Source organism: Scyliorhinus torazame, chromosome 2 (genome assembly GCF_047496885.1).
Source record: "Scyliorhinus torazame isolate Kashiwa2021f chromosome 2, sScyTor2.1, whole genome shotgun sequence".
Lineage (NCBI taxonomy): Eukaryota > Metazoa > Chordata > Chondrichthyes > Carcharhiniformes > Scyliorhinidae > Scyliorhinus > Scyliorhinus torazame.
In genome coordinates this window covers 338,369,323-338,384,695 of record NC_092708.1, presented here as the reverse complement: position 1 = coordinate 338,384,695, position 15,373 = coordinate 338,369,323, and the positions used below count along the sequence as shown (strand labels likewise).

Sequence of the window (15,373 nt, the reverse complement as noted above, 5' to 3'; positions counted from 1 at the left end):
AAGAGGTGACTTAATCGAGGCATACAAGATGATCAGAGGATTGGATAGGGTGGACAGTGAGAGCCTTCTTCCTCGAATGGTGATGTCTAGCACGAGGGGACATAGCTTTAAGTTGAGGGGAGATAGATATAAGACAGATGTCAGAGGTAGGTTCTTTACTCAGAGAGTAGTAAGGGCGTGGAATGCCCTGCCTGCAACAGTAGAGGACTCGCTAACACTAAGGGCATTCAAATGGTCATTGGATAGATATATGGATGATAAGGGAATAGTGTAGATGATGCTTAAGAGTGGTTTCACACGTTGGCGCAACATTGAGGGCCGAAGGGTCTGTACTGCGCTGTAATGTTCTATGTTCTAACTTGCAGCAGCTGTGAGACTTGGAACCAGGAAGAAACAGAGCAAGGCTTGTTTCGACAATACAGTACATGCCACTGAGTTTACAGTAGGGCAACAAGTCATGCTTTCCCTATACACCCCCAGTTCATTCCTTTCCCCCAAATTTTCCAGACTGTACTCCATTTCGGACAAAGTCAGCCCTTCGGTATACAAAATAACCTATCCCAATGGTAAGTCTGCGTGGTTTCATATAAACCAGCTCAAGGTTTATGGCTCGCAGAATAGCCACACACACCACATCCTGCTCGCAGCAGCAGACGATCACGCCCCGCCCACAGATGACGTATTCCTACCCTCCCCCAACCACTCCAGCCCGCCCTCAGACACGGCTTCAACTCCACCCCCAGAGGCACGACTCCGCCTCTCCCTTCCTTCAACCAGCAGCGACAGCAACAGTGATAGCGATCACGATGACGATAGCCACGGCGCACCATGTTACGACTACACCCCTACACCAGGACCCACTCCCAGCGAATCCGAGCATGATTCCACTGACCCCTTTGAGATTACATACATCAAAGCCCCTGACCCAGACCCACCGCCCGACGATTACGGATTAAAACCGAGTAGCTCCAACCTCGACACACGATTCTGGCACCGAGACAATTCGTTCAGGCTCATCCGGAATGATGAGATGGACCCCAATTCGCCCCAAGCAGCTTTAGCACGGTTACTACAATCAACAGTTTGGCAGCCGGGAGAAGATGATGACTTAGCGTCTGACTCCCACCAAACAAATCCCTTTGCGACCCTGTTCGCTATTGAGCAGTGAGATGTCCAGATGATGGAGAAAAAAGGAACCGATGGAGAAATACGGTGTCCTTTCTGACGGAACCTGCACCATTTTCATTGTATATTTGTTCGTTAGTGTTAACGTTAAGTGTTGTACGTAAACTCAAAAGTTTTCACGGCCCCACGTCACCACTCCTGGCAGACACCCCCCCGGCCGAGTGTGGCGATGCTGGACACAGCCCACAGCCGGCACGCCGGCTCCGACCACATGTGTCCCGCGCCGTCGGAAACTCGGCACATCGGTGGCAGAGCATCGCAAGTGGGCCGGCCGTTGAGACGCCAACAGCATTGCGACTGCACGCGGCGCCAGTTTATGGGGGCGGAGAATCGCAAACTGGCGCCAAACCGGCGCCGGCCCCGATTCCGGCGTTGGAATCGATTCTCCGCCCGATCGCCGATTACGATTTTGGAGTCAGGTAATGGAAAATCCCGTCCAAGCTTAGCTAAGGTCAACTTTACTCAAATGCTGGCAACCAGCCAACCCAGCGAATAAATCATCAATTAAAGACAGAGGCTACTGCTCTGTTCACTGAACTGTATTCATAGTGACCTTAAAATCACCACATATTCATACCAAACCATCTTTCTTCATCACGGGTACGATCGGCGTTGTCAAATCACTAACATTAACGGGTTTGAGGATCCCCGTCTTCACCAGCCTCTCTAATTCTGCCTCGACCTACGGCCTGATGGCAAATAGCACTGCCCTGTCCTTTAAGCGTCTTGCTTGGCTTTCATCTTCAATCTTTAGCTTGACTGAGATCTCTGTCATACTTCCCAGCTTTACATTAAAGACTATGGCATGTTTCTTCAGTAGACGTGCTTCGGCCCAGTTTAGCTTGATTCTCTGCAGCTAGGTTCTGCCAATTAGCGCTGGATAGTTATCTTTAACTACATGCAGGGACAAGTCTGCAGGCTGTCTGTTTAGCTTCACATTTTTCACGTGGATACTCTTCCCTCTCTTCGATTTTTCATTTGATGCATTTAGTTCTTGCTTTTTATAATTCTTGTTTGAAACTTGTTGTTTCTTTCTCCAACATGCATGTTTAATGTCCACCTTTTTACCACAATTCTTGCATTTTGCATTTTTACTCCAGCAATGTGCCCAGTTTTTGCACATCAATGGCAATTTTGACCCTGTGACTGTGTTTAGGTTTCAGCCGATATCTCATAGACTTTAGTGCTCAAGCTTAATTATTGCGCTTCCTTAGCTGCTAGTTACATAGAGATCGTACTTCTAAAACCTTCTTCAGGTTCAAGTTGCTTTCTGTTAACAGCCTTTGCTGGATAGCTTCGCTGGAGAGAAGCAATGGAAGGGTGCTTTTCTGATTGGAGGGCTGTGACTAGTGGTGTCCTGCAGGGATCAGTGCTGGGACCTTTGCTGTTCATAGTATATATAAATGATATGGAGGAAAATTTTACTGGTCTGATTAGTAAGTTTGCAGACCACACAAAGGTTGGTGGATAGCAATGAGGACTGTCAGAGGATACAGCAGGATTTAGATCATTTGGAAACTTGGGTGGAGAGATGGCAGATGGAGTTTAATCTGGACAAATGTGAGGTAATGCATTTTGGAAGGTCTAATACAGGTAGGGAATATACAGTGAATGGTAGAACCCTCAAGAGTATTGACAGTCCGAGAGATCTAGGTGTACAGGTCCACAGGTCACTGAAAGGGGCAACACACATGGAGAAGGTAGTCAAGAAGGCATATGGCATGCTTGCCTTCATTGGCCGGGGCATTGAGTATAAAAATTGGCAAGTCATGTTGCAGCTGTATAGAACCTTAGTTAGGCCACACTTGGAGTATAGTGTTCAATTCTGGTCGCCATACTTCCAGAAGGATGTGGAGGTTTTGAGAGGGTGCAGAAGAGATTTACCAGGATGTTGCCTGGTATGGAGGGCATTAGCTATGAGGAGAGGTTGAACAAACTCGGTTTGTTCTCACTGGAACGACGGAGGTTGAGGAGCGACCTGATAGAGGTCTACAAAATTATGTAGTGGACAGAGTGGATAGTCCGAGACTTTTTCCCAGGATAGAGGGGTCAATTACTAGGAGGCATAGGTTTGAGGTGTGAGAGGCAAGGTTTAGACGAGATGTACGAGGCAGGTTTTTTTACACAGAGAGTAGTGGGTGCCTGGAACACGCTGCCGGAGGAGGTGGTGGAAGAAGGGACGATCGTGACATTTAAGGGGCATCTTGACAAATACATGAATAGGATGGGAATAGAGGGATACGAACCCCGGATGTGTAGAAGATTTTAATTTAGATGGGCAGCATGGTCGGCGCAGGCTTGGAGGGCCGAACGGCCTGTTCCTGTGCTGTACTTTTCTTTTGTTATTTGTTCTTAACTTGTACTCAAGTCTCTCTCTAATGGTGTCGTTCAAGACATCTCCAAATTCACAGTATTCAGCTAATGTCTTCAAAGTAGGTACAAACTGTGTGATTGATTTACCATCTGAACCTCTCAACAATGACCAAAGGTTTAGATGAGAAGGGCTCCTGTAATATTTCCGCAATCTCAGGGTTGCGAGCCTGGTTTTTGTTTGCACCAGACTTCACAGGAGTTTGAAAATGTTCCTCCCCATCTTGCTAGGAAAGTCAGGATTACTATATGCTGTTTGCCTGGACAAAGTATTTGAATCTTTCAGTGTACGAGCTCCATCGATCGGTGCTTTTATCATGTGGTACCATGGTGCCAAAAGCCCCCGCCATTTTACTTTGGGAAGGCTTGAGTAAGCACAATTGTGCCATGATGTTTTGAGCACTATCTTGCTTATTTTTATTTCCGTTCAAACAAGGTAATCCTGAGCTAAGCCTGTTCTTTTCTGAGTTTTGTCAGGGGTGTTGCAAAACTCCTCTGGCTCTCAAATAATTGTTACTTTATGTGTTACTCACAGTAGAGGGAGCACAGTTCCAGAACTTTCCTGGCAGGTCACATGGCAAGCTTCTTTTGATACTGCTTTCACCAAAATCTTTGTTCAAATTTTGGTGCCATTGATGCTACTCTGAGCAGGAACTGGAAAATTCTGCCTAGTGGATCAATTGGTGACCAACTTTCAATATTTGATAAACTTTGAAAGATTAGATGGTAGCAAATGTAGCAAACATTGTTTCCAAAAGAAAGGAGAGAGAAAACAATGAACTGAGGAGGTGGTGACGTAGTGGTATTGTCACTGCACTAGTAATCCAGAAATCCAGGGTAATGCTCTGGGGTCCCTGTTTGTATTCCACCATGGCGTATGGTGAAGTTTGAATTCCATAATAATCTGGAATTAAAGGTCTAGTGATGACCAACAAAACCATTGTTGATTGTCGTAAAAACCTATCTGGTTCACTAATGTCCTTCAGGGAAGGAAATCTGGGGCCTTTTCCGCCAGCTGGTGGGGCGGACATTCGTCCGGCGCCGACCTAGCCCCTTAAGGTTGGAGCTCGGCCCCCAAAGATGCGGAGCATTCCGCACCTTTGGGGCGGCGCGATGCCCGACTGATTTGCGCCGTTTTGGGCGCCAGTCGGCGGACATCGCGCCGTTTCCGTAGAATTTCGCCCCTGCTGTCCTTACCCGGTCTGACCTACATGTGACTCCAGACCCACATAACAATAATAATCTTTTTATTGTCATAAGTAGACTTACATTAACACTGCAATGAAGTTGCCACATTCCGGCGCCTGTTCAGGTACACAGAGGGGCATTCAGAATTCTCAGCTGGTACAGGAATTGAACCCGCGCTTGCTGACCTTGTTCTTCACTACAAACCAGATGTCTCGCCCACTGAGCTAAGCCAGCCCTTATCAATGTGGGTGACTCTTAACTGCCCCCCATTGAAATTGCCTAGCAAGCCACTCAGTTCAAGGGCAATTAGGGATGGGCAATAAATGCTGGCCCAGACAACGATGCCCAAATAAAAAATACTAAGAGCTAGTAGTAGTAGGGAAAATGCATGAATTAATTCAAAATGAGGTGCTAACTGGACACTTGGAAAATAATGGTGAGATTGGACAGAATCAATATGGTTCTTTGGGAGGGAAATCATGTTTGGCAAACCTGTTAAGATTTTTTTGAGGATGTCACAAGCAGGATAGATAAGGGAAAACCAATGGCTGTGGGGTAAAATGATTTGCAAAAGGCTTTCGAAAAGGTCCCAAACAGGAGTGTAGTAAGCAAAACTAGAGCTTCGGTGTAATATACTGGCATGGAGTGAGAATTGGTTAATGGAGGGAAAACAGAGAACAGGATAAATGGATCATTCTCAGGTTGGCAGGATGTGACGAGTGGAGTGCTGCAAAGATCAGTGATTGGGCTTCAGCTGTTCACAAACTATATCAATGATTTGGATGTGGAAACTGAATGTTATATTCCCAAGCTGGCGACACAAACTGCTGGGAATATGAGTTGTGAGGAGGATGCAAAGAGGCTTCAAGGAGACTTAGGCAGATTAAATAAGTAGGCTGTTGACTGCTGTTTATGGTGCCTCACTGCTCTCTCTCTCTCTCTCTCTGCTTGTGCTATTTTACGGTCTGACATTATTGCCTCTCTTGCGGTTCATTTAATCTTTCCCTCTCAAGCTGCCATTGGCACATGAAAATTCTGGCTCGCACCTCAGTGAGTCAGCCTGCACACCATGATTTCTGTGCTGAACAGCCCTGTAATATTTCCTCTATGATATTGTGTGTGTTTATCAGGAATTTGAACCTATGTTGTCCAAATGATCTTGGACTCTGGTACTCACAGTCACAATTTCTTTCCGAGCTGCCAACCATCTCTTCATCTGCACAATCGGCTGTCTTGGTGTGAATTGAAAATATTTCATAAATGCTATGTGATGGTAAGAGAACTTAGTTTAATGTTTACAATGAATTACGCTGTGTGAAGTCTTAGGTTTGGCGTCAGGAGGGGCAGCACGGTGGCGCAGTGGTAGCACTGCAGTCTCACGGCACCGAGGTCCCAGGTTCGATCCCGGCTCTGGGTCACTGTCTATGTGGAGTTTGCACATTCTGCCCGTGTTTGCGGGGGTTTCACTCCCACAACCCAAAGATGTGCAAAGTAGGTGAATTGAACACACTAAATTGCCCCTTAATTGGAAAAAATGAATTGGGTACTCTAAAATTTTTTTTTAAGGTTTGGCGTCAGGCACACAGATATGACCCAATGCCAACAGATAAACAGTTACATGTTCTTAATTCAATCCTATATATGCCTTATTTGTATTACACAATTATGGATACAAGAAACCAAAGTGTTCCACAGTTAGTACTTACTTTGACTTCTACAGCCAGTGTCAATAGGGCATCTATAGAAAGATCTTTAAATCCTTGAGACAATTTAACCATTGAACTGCAGGGTTTGTCATGGTGGCAGTATCTGGATGCTGCAAATCCTCAGAAGAATGAAGAAAAGGGACGGGTTCAGCACAGTGGGCTAAACAGCTGGCTTGTGATGCAGAACAAGGCCAGCAGCGCGGGTTCAATTCCTGTACCGGCCTCCCCGAACAGGGGCCAGAATGTGGCGACTAGGGGCTTTTCACAGTAACTTCATTGGAGCCTACTTGCAACAATAAGCGATTATTATTATTATTATTATTAAAAACTAAGAAAAACAACACCTTCAAAAGATTCTGAACTGAAACAATGTCCCAACTGAAGCTACAGACATGGAGAAAATTCACCAGAAAGAATAAGCTCCAGAGAGAAAAGAACCTGAAAGCAAAATGGTAGAAGTTTTACTCCAGCATAAGTCTCCCTTGAATTTCCCCTGGAGGTCCAACTCCAGCTAGCAGAGCTCACAGCCTGCAAGGGCGAGATAATTTTAAAACATTCCAGGCCAGCCAGTCCTGAGAAACTCCTTTTCCTTCATTCAGTCAGAAGTGCCGTTCGGAAGAAACCCATCGGGAATTCTGACTCCCAGTCTGAACAAGTGGCTCCCGGGTTTGGCAAAGAAAAAGAAAAAAAATAATAGTTCATTTTGTCTATCTTGGGTACCTTGCGATCAACATCAAGCCTGCAGTTCTTTTCTATGCATCCAGACTCAAAACACTATACCACAGATTAAATTATTTCGGCAGACAGCTGACCCACTCAGCCATTGCGGACCCTTCTTCTTCAGGAGGAAGCGCACCACCACCATTTTGGAAAGTCCTGCAAAAACTGTCAAGCAGAGGAAGACCGATTGATGGGCAGTGAATAACAAAGACAACTTGGAAGCCTGTAATCTCTTAAAGTTTTATCCACACTTTTAAACTCTTTAAAATGGACCACAAATCCGATTTACCAGATTGGTTTGGACCAAGCCAAGGGCCATATCCAACGGGACATTTGGAATCCTCGTAAAGCAGTTTTTCACATTTCTTGATGTCAGGCGCTGCAGAAAAAAATCAGAGGAACACCAGATTAATGCTTTATTTTACTGGTTTGGTGATCTTGCAATTGATGTTGCCCTGATACAAGACATTGATGAATCCACAACCATCCTCAGGGAACTGCTAACAGCCTTTGATGAATATTTTAATCTTCTAGCTAAGGAGAGTTCAGAGCTAAAAATGAGGCACAGGAAACACCAAGCAAAATGATGGAAAGGCAAAAGACAACACTTGAACAAATCACATGAGGGTGCTGGAGAGAAAAAGAACTTTCCAGAAGCTCCAGTGATATCTTTATGGGGATCCAAGGCAGAAGTCCCAGATGATTTCCTTTTTGAAGACGTGGACACTTCTCCAGAACTGTACCGGGGCTGGTAACGAAAGACAAGGACAAATCTCTCTGCCGGGTGTACCAAGTAAAAGCAGAGATTTACTTAGGAAATTTTTGCATCAAAGCTGAGTTGGACAAACTCAATCTTAAGTGTAGTCCGGCCCAACAGCAGATAAGAAAGGCACTCACAGAGCTCATTGCCTTGAAAGATTCTTTGATGAACTAGTAGATACCCCTAGAAAACACGAAGATCTGGAAAAGATGGTGAATGCTACTTCAGAAAAAGCAGCGTTGGAGCTATCAGCAATGACAAAGCTATACACTGACACAGATTCAGAAGACAAAAGCTGAACAAGACAATAAACATTTGAAAGAGCAGCTAACTGTCCTCTAGGATCAGATTCAAAAACAATCCAATACCTTGCGGCAACACAACAGAATAAAGAATACCATGAGCAGCAGAATGGCAGAACAGCAGAACAAACTCAGTGAGACTTTACTAAATTGCAAGAAAACTTAAGAAAGTACTAGAGGTTTGCAGCAAAAAGGAAAACCTGTTGAAGGACCTTTACATACCGCAGGGCTCACTCAGGTCTGAGTTTTACCCTCGGGAACATTACATAGCGAGACAAAATGAATTTAATGCCACTCAGAATGAACTAACGACTCAGTTTTCGGAGAAGGCTCAGGAATGTTCACTATTCCGGGAGAAATTCAAGAGGTATTAGAATGAGACTGCAGTGCTGAAGGAAACAGTTGCACATTTGGAAGGAACTTTGGAAAGACATTACATTCCCCAAATTTATACGAAGAGATGAAAATCGAGAACATGCAATGGCAAGTGAAGGTAGAAGTTCTCTCTAAAGAGTGTGAAATCTTTCAAAAAACAGTTGACAGAAGCACAAGCACAGAGTGTGACCTTGGAAGGTATCCCAGAGGAATTGTACTCTGCTGAGGAAAAACTGATCAGTGGAGATAATACAACGTGCAGCAGCAAAGAGATCTTTGAACTGATGTGCATTGTTTGGAATCATCCTTTCTCTCTTATGAGCAGGGGTGCCTACATAGTGTTATGTGTCTAGACCAGAACCCAACTTTTTACTTTGGAAACTTGCGAGGAAATGTCATTGCACCACAGGAGTGATAACACTGACCAGGTGGAAACACCCCAGGAAATACTTCTGGCAACACCACAGCTGTTTGACTTTCCACTGGCTTCTCAACCACAGTAGGCATCACTCCTACCTGGTGATCCAGCTGTATCATTACCCAGGATAAACTGCACCCATGAAAAGGATAATTTCTCGATTGCTCCTACCACCACTTTTCACCGGACTCTTTAACCTTACCTTATGCTACTCACTTCACCATTAATTCCCCATATTACCACCTTTACTGGCAATACTCCTTCTGAATTACACATCTCCTTATCTCTCACCATTAAAGATTGACTTGGTCCCGTATCCCCGAAGATTTTAACCTCCTTACTTACTCTACCTTGTACACATGAATGAACCGTACCCTGACAAATAAAATTAAAAAAAAATATTTGACAACTGCTTATCAACCAACCTCTGAGCAGGCTGTAAACACTTTTGCACCTCTTCAGCTGCAACCATGGTTTCTTTTAATAAACCCCACTGGCTTATCCTGTTTTAAAGTGTCTATCTTCCCAGTAGTTTTCGTAAGTCACCAACACTGAATTTGTGGGGGCAGCACGGTAGCATTGTTGATAGCACAATTGCTTCACAGCTCCAGGGTCCCAGGTTCGATTCCGGCTTGGGTCACTGTTTGTGCCCCGCCCCAGGTTATTTCTTCCACACCCAGGAAAATCTTAGCCGCTGAAAGAGCCATTTTACGAGACACTCGCTATTAAACTGACAGAGTATCAACACCTGAAAACAACAGTTCCCCACACTCGCTGTCTTTAGATTCACTAATCCCAAGGCAAACAAGGAATTCTACTTTTTAAATCTCACCAAAAGAGCCCCCAATTCTAATGGTTCCAGACCAGATCCCAACTTTTTACTGAGGAAAACTGTGAAGCAGTGTTATGGCACCACAGGAGTGACAGCACTGACCAGCAGACAGCTATTATGGTCAAACAAATTTTAATCTAAACACAGAATTAAACACAATAGGAACAAAGGATTAACTTACATTTAACAGTTACAACGTTTTGCTTGTTTTCTATCCTAACTCTATATAGATATATATTTTCCAATTAATCAAACCCATGTACATTAAAATTCCACTCGTGAAAAAAAGTTAATAACAAGGGTTTCCACTTGTTTACGTTGGTACATGGCTTTCCAGAGAGAGAGTCTTTTAAGAGCAAACTGAACCCTATCTGTCCAGCTTGGTGTTCCAGAAGCAACTCCCAAACCTGGCCCCGTCCCATTAACTAGGCCACCTGCAATCCAAAAGCACACCACATTCTTGTGTCTTGTCACAAAAGGTTGCACCGCCCCTGCAAAAAATCATTGATTCTCCCCCTTTGTAATCACAGCAAAAATACTCCATACAAACTTTAAAATATGAAAATTTCTCACCTTTGTCAAATAGCCCTAAATCTCCTCCAGATGGCAGAAGATGTCAAGATTACCACTGTCATTAGACAGCCAGAATAACACGACCCTGAGTCCTCAAACACTAAAAGAGTATTCAGACTCAGATTTCTCATGCAATATGTCGTCCCATTTTGCCATTTTGTGGAGCAGGGTGTCCAACATCATTCCAGATCCCGGAAAGTCCCCAATGCTCAGACCAACCTACTGCACACAAGATTACTATTGCACCTCCAGTGTAAGTGGTACCAGAGAAGGAACAACAGTCTGAGGAACCACTGCCTCCAATCACGATGATGGTTCAGTTGGTAGACACACCAACCACTGCACACACATGTCCAGCCAGTGTTCCAGAACCACAAGGGATGCTGGAACCTCATGTCAGTCTCATACCACCAAGAGCAAAGCACAGAGGTGAACATGCTACTCAATCTTTCTCTTGCCACAGGAATGCCCTTCCTCAGCCTCAGAGAACAGCCCAAAAGCCCAAATGGAGAAAGAAGAAGAAAAGGCACCACCAAGGGGACAAATACCATTTTTGTCCACCCTGCAAGAAATAATCATGAGCAACATCAGCCATTCATCACCAAATCAATCAGACTAACTGGGTGTGGTTTACCATCAAGCAATGGAAGAAATGGATGAAACCATACCCCGATGCCAGTTCACCTTTCAAGCCAACAACAACAACCAGAACTACCACTCTCCCGTTAGAACGGTGAATGAGATGTGAAAGGGTTATAAGGCCTCCAGACCACCTGAACTTCCAACATCAAGGACTTGAAGGAGGGAGATTGGGTGGGGAGAATATTGTTTGTGTTAATATTATATTAATAACAATGTGATAATAGCATTAAGGTTATAATAATAAAGTAAACGCACATGTATTACAACAATGTAAGACTCAAAGTAAACTAAAGTAACTCTACATTCATGGGATAAAGACTTAGGGGTAGGTGAAGTAGTAGGGTTTAGTACTTACAAGGTTAATGTGGGTCCCTGCAGTATCTACCTCACAGTGATGTAAGAAAGCACATTACCCAGAGCCAGGGCAGTCTAGAAATGGTTAGAGATGTGTAAAGACCTAGGATTGAGTCAGATCCATACCTGTTGTCTTCTCTACTGTATATCTGAACGTAGGTTTTAATAAAGACTTGCTGTTAATAAACTCAGTCTATGAAGCCTAGTTCATGGTGTCCAACGTAGGATTCTTCAGCTCCTCTTTTATCCCAGCCATCTGCCACACAATGAGGACAGGCTGAACACAATCTCCATATTTGTTTACTATATACAGAAAATGCTGGGAACAGTTGGCAGGCCAGGCAAGATCTGCAGAAACAGAGGATGTGACGGTCGTTACACCTCTCGAAATCTAACGTGATCTCGCGCAACACTGCGATCTGGATTCTGCCCACAATGGGCGGGACCCAGACTTGCAGAGTTAAGTGAACTCAAGTGAGTGGAGCTCCTCAGTGCAGGAAATGTGACTGAGTGCAGCCTCGGTGGGCATTCCCCGCTGAGGCCTGTAAATAAAACAGAGTGCCGTTAGATAGAGCGGTGGTTCCGGCGCTACCAGCACCAGGGATGACCCCACTAATCCCGCCCAGAACGGTCTCTTTCTTTGGTGAGATCGTGCCCAGAAGCAAAGTTAACATTTCAGGTTGATGACCTTTCCTCAGAACTGGAAAAAGTTAAGAGACGTAACAGGTTTTAAGGAAGTGAATAGGGGGAAAGAAGAAACAGGAAGTTCTGTGACAGGGTGTGATGTGTTGGATACTCTGGATCTGTGGAGACTGCGTTTACCTTAGCAGTAACATAGACAGGCTACAAACACTTGTAATAGTACAACTCTATTTTATTTAACTAAGAGCTGTTAAACATACCTGCACTGTGGGTCACTATGTTAGATTGGCTGAAGACCTATGCCTAACCTGACCAGCCTATACTGCCAGCACATGGTGGATGTTTGTGCTACTGACTGCGGGCTCTGTCTCTCTTAGAGGCTGCATCCTGAATGAGCGGGAAAACTAGTGCCCTCTGTCTTTATAGTGACCGTGCCCTAACTGGTGATTGGCTGCTGTGTTGTGTGTGTTGATTGGTCTTGCATTGTGTCAGTCAGTGTGTGTCCCTGCACCATCATATACTGATGTGTATATTATTACAGAGTGGAAGGCAGAAAAGATTAAATAACAAAAGAGTAACAAAAAGAGGCGCAAGAAACAAGCTGGAGAAACAGCACCTTAAATTTTGATTAGGATTTTACAGCCTTCCATACTCAACGTTGAGTTGAAATATTTCAGATCATAAGCTCTGTTCCAATTTTTTTCAGACTGCAGCTGTTCGTGATTATTCTGCTATATGTTGGGTTCCTATGACATGAGAAGAACCTCAACACCGTAAATTCAAAACTTTGTCCTTATTTCTATTTTTAAACATGGACTTCCTGCTGAACTAAAAAGATGGCTGCTGCAAGTTACCTGACCACAGGGTTAGCCCTTTGTCTGAAAACAATCACCAGGAGTTTCAAGAACAAATTAATTACTTTCTCAGCTTCTGGAGCCTCACCCAACATTATAGAGACTCCTTGTAACCACAAAATACCAGGTGACTTGTCCATCAGAACTCGTTAGGACTACAGAGCTGCTAACAGACTCATATCACACCTGGGACTGACCAGGCCCATTTCAAAAGGGACGTTATTTGCATCTGATAATCTCACCTTGATTGTAGAGTCAGTAGATCTGCTGAGGCAATGACTTACCAAACATCAGGACCTCTGCAGTGATGGTAACACTTTCAACAACTAATGACCGGGACATTATCAGCCCTGATATCAAAGTCAATTCCGGGCGATGGATAAACATACCTTTTGAAGCCACTGTGGCGAATAAAGGTCACATGACTCAACTGACTATTTTGAAATCTCTATATGCTCTTGAGAACTGAGGAATAGTCAGTCTATTGTTTTAACATCCAACTGGTGAGTCCCATGAAGACAGAAATCCAGATGTGTCAATCCGACTGGTTACATTTCAAAACCAAAACACTTGGGGCGGGATTCTCCGACCCCCTGCTGGGCCGGAGAATCGCCGGGGGGTGGGGCTGCATGAATCCCGCCCTGCCGCCCCGACGCCGGCTGCCGGATTTTCCTGCGGGGGCGGGAATCGCGCGCGCCGGTCGGGGGCCGTTGGCAGTGGCCCCCCCCGCCGATTCTCCGCTCCGCGATAGGCCGAGCGGCCACCCGTTTTCGGCCAGTCCCGCCGGCGTAAATCAAACAAGGTCCTTACCGGTGGGACCTGGCTCTGCGGGCGGCCTGTGGAGTCCTCGGGGGGGGGAGCGGGGGGATCTGGCCCCAGGGGGCCGTGGGGGCACTCTTTCCCTTCTCGCCGGCCGCTGTAACGGTCCGCCATTGCTGGCGCGGAGAAGAATCCCCCTGCGCATGAGCTGGGATCACGCCAGAACTTGCTGGCGCTCCCACACATGCGCCAACTGGCGCCGGCCAGCGGAGGCCCATCGTCGCCGGTTGGAGCCGCGCCAACCCCGCTGGAGCCGGCCAAGCCCCTGAAGGTGCGGAGGATTCCGCACCTTCTGGGCAGCCCGACGCCGGAGTGGTTCACGCCACTCCTCGGCGCCGGTACGGCCCGCCCCACCAGATAGCGGCGAATCCCGGCCCTGGCACAACATTGTTGCCCTCTTACAAACTATTATCAAGATTTTAAAAATATATATTTCTATTGAAAAGATTTTCATTTATAACAATATAATATAAAATGGATGTTTCAGGTTACAATAGAAAAATAATATGGTCAACAATAAAGAATACATCCAAACCTCACCCCTCATCAATAAACTAAACCCCCCAAACAATTGACGGGGGCTAAGGTTTTGACAAAGGAAATTAATGGCTGTTCATCTCAGGTAGAACCCCTCTACCGACCCCCCAATTATGAATTTGACCTTCTCCAAATGTAAAAATTCCATGAGGTCACCCAAAGAGGCCGAGATACTGGGCGGAGTAGGAGACCTCCACCCAAGCAGAACTCGCCTCCGGGCTATCAACGATACAAAGGCCAGGACATTCGCCTTCTCCCCCTTCTGCAGCGCTGGCGAGTCAAATACCCAGAAGATGGCCACCAGCAGACAAGCTGGATGTTGGATGCTCAGAATCTTTGACATGGTGTTAAAGAAGGAGATTGAAACTCTTAACAACTTGAGACACGACCAGAAGGTATGAGTATGTTTAGCCAGCCCCCGAGAACAGCTCTCACAGCTGTCACCCACCCCCCAAAAAAATACTCATCTCCGCCATGGTCAGATGAGCCCTATGTGCCACCTTGAGCTGGATGAAACTGAGCCGCACACAGGAGGACGTGGAGTTCGCCCTGCAAAGAGCCTCATTCCACAGCTCCTCATCCAGAATAGGACACAATTCATCCTCCCACTTTATCTTCACCTCATCCAACGGAACCAACTCCGCTAATAGGATCAATTCCTCAAACCACTCCAGACCCTTCCACTCCCATGACTAAAACGTCGAGTCCAAGCCTGCCGGCACAGAGACGATTACCACAGATAGGGGCCAACAATGACATGGAGCTAAATTTAAAATGTTGTCTGAATTGCTTCCGGATTCTTAGGGAGGACACCACCACCACAGAAGAAAATCGAGCAGGAGAGAACAGAACCGATGCAGTTACTAAGACACCAAACTAGAGCCCCTACAAGAACTCACCTCCATTTGCCCCCTTATGGAAATTGGGTTGCGAAACCACCAAAGCACTCTCTCAATATTGGCAGCCCAATAATAAAATAACAAATTTGGTAAAGCTAAGCCACCCGATGTCTACGCCTCTTGAGAAATGCCCCACATAACGTTTGGGTCTTGCTCGCACAAATAAAAGAAGACACTAATTTGTTAACTCTAACAAA

General features: G+C 45.5%; 1 long non-coding RNA gene across 1 annotated transcript in view; it reads right to left on the bottom strand.

Moving 5' to 3' along the window:
* The window catches only part of LOC140407908 (uncharacterized), a 220,649-nt gene that overhangs the window by 29,293 nt on the left and 175,983 nt on the right, over nt 1-15,373 (bottom strand). Inside the window, exon 2 of the long non-coding RNA XR_011939882.1 lies at nt 7,459-7,548. This is a non-coding gene — a long non-coding RNA (uncharacterized lncRNA). The remainder of the gene's footprint in view (nt 1-7,458; nt 7,549-15,373) is intronic.